Below are 8,051 nucleotides of genomic sequence, written 5' to 3'. Positions count from 1 at the left end.
TGTGTGTGTGTGTACGTTGTGTGCTGCTTTTAATCAGGGCTATCTCTTTACCACTGGAGCTACACACCTCTACTTCTGGCTTTGTTGACACTGAAGTTGGACAGGGATCTCAAGGACTTTCCTGCCTAGTGTGAATTTGACTAAGATCCTCCTATCACAGCCTTGAAAACATCAAAAAGGATTGCTGAGAGCCACTGGTGCCTGCCGAGTCATTGGTCGTGCTATTCTTGGACAGACCAGTGAGTTTCCTATCCTCGAGTTAAAATGGTGGGAGCTGGAGCCCACAGTTCGAATTCTGGTCCTGCCACCTCCAAATGGAAAGAGATCCTTAGAAACTCATTCCTATCAATATGAATACCAATGGAACAGGATGTATGTTATGATTGAATGGGCAGCTCTTAAATAATTCTACGATAAAATTATACACAATTATAGGACACTGATCGATTTTAATCAATACTTTATGAAGCATTTAAACAATCATGTTCATTAAATGGAGGCATAATGAAATACCTAAGAATTGGGCGTCGCATAGTATAAAGGTGCCATTTTTTCTGCTAGGACTGGGATTGGAACTCATGGTCTGGGTAACTCTGTTGCACTGTGTTGAAAGACAAAGCTAGCCTTCTTGAAGTTAAGAAATTCATGTCTGTTCCTTAGGTCTGAAATCTATCCCCAGTACTAGAATACGTCCTACTTGTGTACATTTTAAATATATGATTTATGTTTACATACATAGGTTGACTCCATATTGCATTCAGTGTAGTTATTCATTTAATTTTTGTTTTATTCATGTGTTTGTGGGGCACATGGGTAGCAATGATGGTGCTGAGAGGAAGTTGAGTGGGCACAGCCCAATTGTTTACCTTAAAATCTAATTGGATAAAGCTTAGGTGCATGATAGGGTGTGACCTTTACAGTGACTGGTTGGTTCCTTTCCCTCCCCTTCCATGCCTCTCAATTTTTCCCTTTAAAAGTTGCTTGCTGTGTGGTAATAAACGAGTTCTTGCTTGACTTGACTCCCCACTGTGTCTGAATTTCTCCCTGGCTAAGGGAGACTGGGGAATGGGCGAGTGGCGCAATTACCTTTCCTTGGGCCCCATCCATCTTTCATGGACAAACAAAGACCCAACATGTTTTGAGTATTTATTTTAATGACTAATATGTCACATAGAACATTGGTTACATTGATTAAATAGGATATAGATCTGCATATATATTCCAGTTATACTGACACCTAGGACTTTCACAGAAAAGGAAATCATGAGTTACCATCAGTTTCTCACTCCATGATTCATTGTTTGGGCATGATGGCATCTGAACTCAAGGCCTACAGGGCCAAATTCATGAATGCATGTGTGTCAGCATGCCATCTTGGAACAAATTGAGCTGATAGGCAGTTCCCAGGATCTGAGATCGAGCACCAGGGGTTGACAAAATAAGAACAGATTGACACGCAGATTGTAGTACACTAATTCTTCAGTTCTATATACTACATTCCTACCAATTCTTGGGTATTTATTATGCCTCCATGTAATTAATATTTTTTATTATTTTTATTTTTTTATTTTTTATTGTGAAAATAATGTACAGGGGGTTACAATTACATGGGCAAGATAATGAGTACATTTTTTATCAAGCATTGTATCCTCCTCCTTTGTTTCCCCTTCCCATCCCTTCCCATCCTCCCCTCTGCCCCACCACCCAATCCTCCCTGCTCCCTCACCCCACCCCTCACCAAAGTTGTAAAGTTTGTTTTCGACATAAAGACTTGTACATCTCTTTGTTGCAATGGGTCCACCTGTATCCCTATTTAAACCATTTGTTTTTCCACTTCCCTTCCACAAATTATACTGACATCAAATACAGTGAAAGCAGGGGTTATACTGTGGGGGAGGGACATACAAAGCAACAAAGAAACAATCTTATGAATGTGTTAGAAACAATCGCATGAAAGAAAAAAATCATTTGAGTACATATCTTAGGGTTCATTTCCCTAACATCACCTTATCTGACCTTTTTCTTCTTGACTCAGACATATACTAGTTATTGCAAATAAGGGAAACCATGGGATAGGGCACTAGGCTTGAGCTGAAGAGCACCCAGGCCCAGAGTTCAGGCCCCAGGATCCACAAAAATAAATAAATAAAAGTTATTATTTGTATCTTTAATAATGTATAAAGTAAATCAGTTTCCTGAAATTATTGCTTCCCTGTGAGAAATAATATTCTTTTAATGTTTCATAAAATATTAAATAAAATCAATCAGCCGACTGAAATCATGAAGTCTAATTGTGTACAAGTATCATTCATGAGCATGTCATTCAACTCAGACATTGATAACATTCCATTATTATTCCTTTGGATGGGAACGAATTTATTTGGAAGTGGCATGAATGTATTCGAACTGTAAGCCTATGTTGCTGTGCAGGACTATGGCATCTCCAATAGCCCTCAATTAAAAAAAATATTTAGCTCCCTGGTTTGCAATTCATGACATTTTTTCTGCCAGGCCTGGGATTTGAACTCAAGGTCTGGGTTAATATGCAGCAGTGTGACAGAAGGGAATCTGAACATGCTTGAAGACAAGAAAGTCAGACCTGTTCCCTAGGCCTGAATTCAAGCCTCAGGGCTGGAAAACATATTCCTTATATCCCTTTTAAATAGTCAGACCATATTTTGTTGGGTGTGGTTATTCATTTTATTTCTTGTTTATTCATTTATTTAGCATTTATTTCATTTACTCTGATGACCCTTCTATCATTTATTACATTGTTTACATCCTATCACAGCATCCAGATTTGTAAATATGTTCTCCATCATGCCTGACAAACAGGACTCTCACAGAAAAGGAAAACATGTGTCACACTTGGCTTCTTACTCCAACATTAAATTTTTGGAAGTGCTGGCATGTGAACTCAGGGTTTAGCAAGGCCAATTCATGAATGGATGAGTGTGAGCATGGAGGTCTGGAGCCAATGAAGCTGTCAGGTGGTTCCCAGGTGCTGAGATCCAGCTCTAGGTTTGGCCAAAACAGTGATACATGGATAGGCAGAGGGTGGAATACAAATAAACATATTAGTAAGGAGTGCCAGATCCATCTATCTATGATTGAATGACACGTACTACTTTCTTACCAACTCTTAGGCATTTATTATACCGCCATTGAAGGAATATTATTCTTTTCATGCATAATAACCTATTAATTAAGATCAATCAGCGTCCTAGGATTAGTGCATCCAATTTTAGACTAGACATAAACATGAACTACTCTTTCAATTGGTATTCCTATGCATAGGAACGAGTCTCTTGTGATCTTCTACCATTGGTAGGTGTCAGTACTGGGATTTGAACCCATGGCCTATATTCACTGGTTGGCCTATGGATTCCCTGATAGCACGCCAGCCTTCAGATATGGCAGGTCAGGTCCACTTTGCAGCCATGTTATTCAGACCCAGAATGGTCACTGTGCAAAGAAAAAAACGTAAAACCCTCAGCCCTCTGCAGCTTGCCACCTTTTGTGCTATGCTACGTTGTTTTTTTTTTTTTTTTTTTTTTTTTTTTACTATCTGAAACCCCTCTGGGCCTAGGATCCCTAGATTGGCTATGGGTCCGAGGGTACACCACCCTAAGGCGATTGAAGCTGAGGCAGAGTTGCCATGACCTGCGTTCAAGCCCCATGTTAGCAAAATAAAGAATAAATAAAAATATTAATTAATTATTTAACTAAATTAAAAAAGAAATAAAGCTCCCTTCTTTTGAATTTCTACCAGTTTTCTTCCCTAGCCTGGGATTTGAACTCAGGGTCTTGGTAAATTTGTACCAATGTGAGGGAAAGTTCAGATTTGCCACTACTTGAGTTCAAACCCCATGCAAATCCATAAATAAAAATTAAGTCACTGAGCTCGGCAGGGGGAGTAGTTGTGGAGATGGGAGGGAAGGAATGGTAGAGGGAAAAGAAAGGAGGAGGCAACAATGCTCAATAGAAAATGTACTCATTGACATGCTCATTTAACTGTAACCCCTCTCTACAACATTTTTACAATAAAAAAATGAAAAAGTAGTGCTCAGACAAGCATTTTGGGGTTAAGAGAAAGGTGTCTGATAGATGTACAAAATTCTACTCTGTTTGTTTTAATGCTCAGTATGTAACTGAATAAACATAAATACTTCCATTAAAAAAAATTAAGTCACTGTCTTGGAACTGGGGCCAGTATTTCCATCATTGCTGGGATTTGATCTCACCATCCAGGTTACTCTTTTGCATCATGGGTGAAAGCTAAGCTCACTGTCCTTCAGGAAAAGAAATTCAGGCTAGAGTTCCTTCTGAATGAAGGCACTGCAATGGAAAAATTATTTCTATATAACGTGTAATATATGATATATATTTACATATGTATGTTTATTATATATCATAATTTTTATTATTGATTTTATATTTATTTTATTTTTTACTTTTCATTGTTTATTGTTTATTGTATTTAGTATTATAATGCACATAATATTTAGTACATGTTGTACATCTATTATAAATTTATACACAATAATTTAGGACATTGCTTCATTTTTCATTAATATTTTATTAAGTGTTGAAACATGATACATAATTAAATGGAAGCATTTGTCCCAGTCTTCACAAGTTTAGGGTCTCTCCCAAGTATGAACTTTGTCTCCTTTATCTTTAGAACCTTCCTATAGGAATTTCTTCACATGATTTGTACTCAGAAGCCTTTTCTTGGGGATAGGCAAGTTGAGGGATAAAATTGTAAGGGTGGTGTTAGAAATGTGGCTTAATGGTAGAGAGCTGGGTCAGCATGCATGAATAGTAAGGTTTGAATCCTCAGTGCCACATACACAGAAAAAGCCAGAAGCTGTGGAGTGGCTCAAGTGGTACAGCGCTAGGCTTGAGAAAAAGGAACTCAGAGACAGTACCCAGGCCCTTAGCTCAAGCCCTAGGTCTGGCAAAAAGATCAGGCCAGATGCCTGTGGCTCACAACAGGAACCTTAGGTTCTCAGAAGGTTGAGATCTGAAGATCACAGTTCAAAGACAGGCTAGGCAAGGAAAACCTGTTAGACTCTTATCTCCAATTAACCACGAAAAAACCGCATGTGGTGCTGTGGGTCAAGTGGTAGAATGTTCTCCTTGAGCTGAAGGGCTCAGGGACAGGGCCAAGGCTTGAGTTTGAGACACAAAACTGGAAAAAAGTGAGGGTTAAGCAAAGTACTTTTCCTATTTGCTAATTAGGAGAACATTCTCTGGAAAAATGAATGTTCATGTACACCAGAATTGGAGTTAGAGCTCAAGCTTCAAGTGTAGCCCATCCATATTCATAGCCTCTCAGACTCTAGCATTATAACCTGGTGTCTGAAAGGTCCAATGTTGAAAGGCCTAATATACTGCCCAAGCCCTTTGTGATAAGCAGTTGACTTGTAATGCCAATGTTATTACATTTCTGAAACTAGCAGAGCACGAGTAGTTCATGCCCATCACACTAGCTCAGGAGGCTGAAGTCTGAGGATCACAGGATGAAGCCAGCCAGGGCTGGAACGTCTATGACACTCTGAATTCTATTGCTGAAAGGTCAGATGTTCAAGAGCTTCCCGTGTTTCCCTTGGTAATGAGAAGTTACTTGCACTCTAAATGTTCTTAGAGTTCTTGAGTTATAAAAGCAGGAAAGAAACATCATTGACCAATCCTGGGTTCACCTGAAGTTCTCAGCTCCCAAGCCCTAGCCCTGTTAGCAGGAAGAACTCCAGTGTAACAATATTTGAAAGCAGTTTCAAAAGCCAGACTAGGCAAAGAGACCTAGACCTACAGGATTAGGAGGCAGAATGTACACACTCAACAGGTAAGTGAGCTGCAAAACCACTTCAGTCATTCCAGACATGGCCACCAATGAGGGGAAACCTGAAATATTTGTCAGAGTTACACAAGCATCAGGCTTTTCTCAGCCTCATCAAACATGACTAATTAACCTTCCTCCCTCAGGTTAAGGGAACCTCAGGCTATCTTTAGGTTAAAAATAGAGAGCCTTCCTCTTTGGTCTTAGGGAGTGGGTTTTTGACTCTCCATCTGTCAGATTTGAAGGCCCTTCTTCTACCTCTGTTAGTCCATTCTCCTTCCTTCATTCTACACATCATTAATTCAAATCCCCAGTCCAAGGAGAGGCAGAGCCCTTTCTCTTCTGGCTCGAAGCACCTGAGTTAGAACCTGGCTCTGCCCTCTTGACTCTGGGGCCCTCAGCTGCCTGAGAAGTGGGAAAGAGACAGTCTTCCTGTTCTGGGGTTGTGTGAAGACCATGTTTGTGTCCTGGCACAAAGCAGAAGACCTCATGACTGAGGAATCAAACCCAGGGCTTCTTGCATGCTAGACAAGCACTCTCTTACTAATCCACATTCCCAGCTGCTTCATCTTTTTCTTAATGGTAGTTTTTACATAAGTATGCTACCATTGTATGTCCCCAATTTTACTTTTCTGAATACTGGTTACTTCTAAGAAACCGGATTTTCTCTTCCACTGCCTGGTTTGTGACTGTTCCTGCATTGGCCTCATAATAAAATGTAAATAAAGGCTGCTGAGGGTGACCTGATTTAGTCAGATGGCTGCACAGATTGTTGTGTATGTCTGTTTGTTGCCACTCCTGGACCTTGAACTCAGGATCTGGGCACAGTCCGTGAGCTGCTTTACTTAAGGCTAGCCCTCTAACACTGGAGTCATATGGCTATACTTCTGGCTTTGTTGGCCCTGAAGTTGGACAGGGCTCTCAAGGACTTTTCTGCCTAGTGTGATTTTGACAATGATCCTCCTATCACAACCTTGTAAGTATCAAGGAGGACTTCTGAGAGCCACTGGTGCCTGCCTAATCATTGGTCTTGCTGTTATTCTTGAACAGACCAGTGAGTTCCATATCCTCGGGTTGAAGTGGCGGGAGCTGGAGCCCACAGTTCGAATCCTAGTCCTGCCACCTCCAAATGGCAGGAGATCATAAGAAACTCATTCCTATCCATATGAATACCAATGGAATGTGATGTATGTCATGATTGTATGGGAAATTCTTAAATGATTCTAGGAGAAAATTGTAAACAATTAGATTATAATACACTGATCAATTTTTATTATTACTTTATGAAACATTTAAACAATCACATTCATTAAATGGAGGCATAATGAAATACCTCAGAATTGGGTGTCACATAGTATAGAGGTGCCATTTTTTCTGCCAGGACTTTCTTTAGTTAATTGTTATATCCCATTTTCTGAATGTAATTTGGGATATGAAACTAGGATATATTATAAATCAATTATTTAAACAGTTTTTATCAGAAATGTTTATAGCGAAATATAGAGATAAATCCAAATTATATGTATTTGAAGACAGTACTTGGTTAGTCCTCTTTTCATATTCCCCATTCCATTCATGAGAATAATACACATTGTAAGGTAATACTTAGAATGTTTGGTGAAATAGGTTGACTTTAATCCAGTGAGTTACTCTATGCTGCATTTTGTTTACTTTATATCCAGAAAAGCTAAATTCTTACTTTATCTTTTTCCTTAGGCTTTATACTCAGATTTATTCTCTGATGGGTGACAAATAAATGTATAAACATTTTTTAACATTGGCTAAATTTAGGCTGAGGAATCTAGGTACAATGTAACTCATACAGATAAGCCTCATAAGTCATGAGACCCTGGTATCAAATTGTTAACCAATGTTTACTGGTGTAATGGTTAAGAGATTTTGTTTATTATAAACAGTGGTTATTAGAATGTTTTTGGAATCAACATCATTTCATGGGTTAGGAAGAGAAGAGAGACATTATACGCAGAAAAAAAATTTAAGGAGGTATTCAAAATTAGTTAACAAGATATACATCATGTAACACAGTATTTTGAAAACGCAAACTAAAGGAAATAATTTACAATAAATACAGAATCACTATGACTGATTTTTCTTTTACCCCAGATGCAATATGGCTTACATAATTACTTTTCTCATGATATGTTTAGTTAAGTCTTGATATTTAGTTGGAGAAGTTATGTTCTTTCAT

This window comes from Dipodomys spectabilis, unplaced genomic scaffold (assembly GCF_019054845.1).
Source record: "Dipodomys spectabilis isolate Male_0828 unplaced genomic scaffold, ASM1905484v1 ptg000336l, whole genome shotgun sequence".
In the NCBI taxonomy this organism is placed as follows: Eukaryota; Metazoa; Chordata; class Mammalia; order Rodentia; family Heteromyidae; genus Dipodomys; species Dipodomys spectabilis.
Note: the sequence above shows the minus strand (reverse complement) of the source record.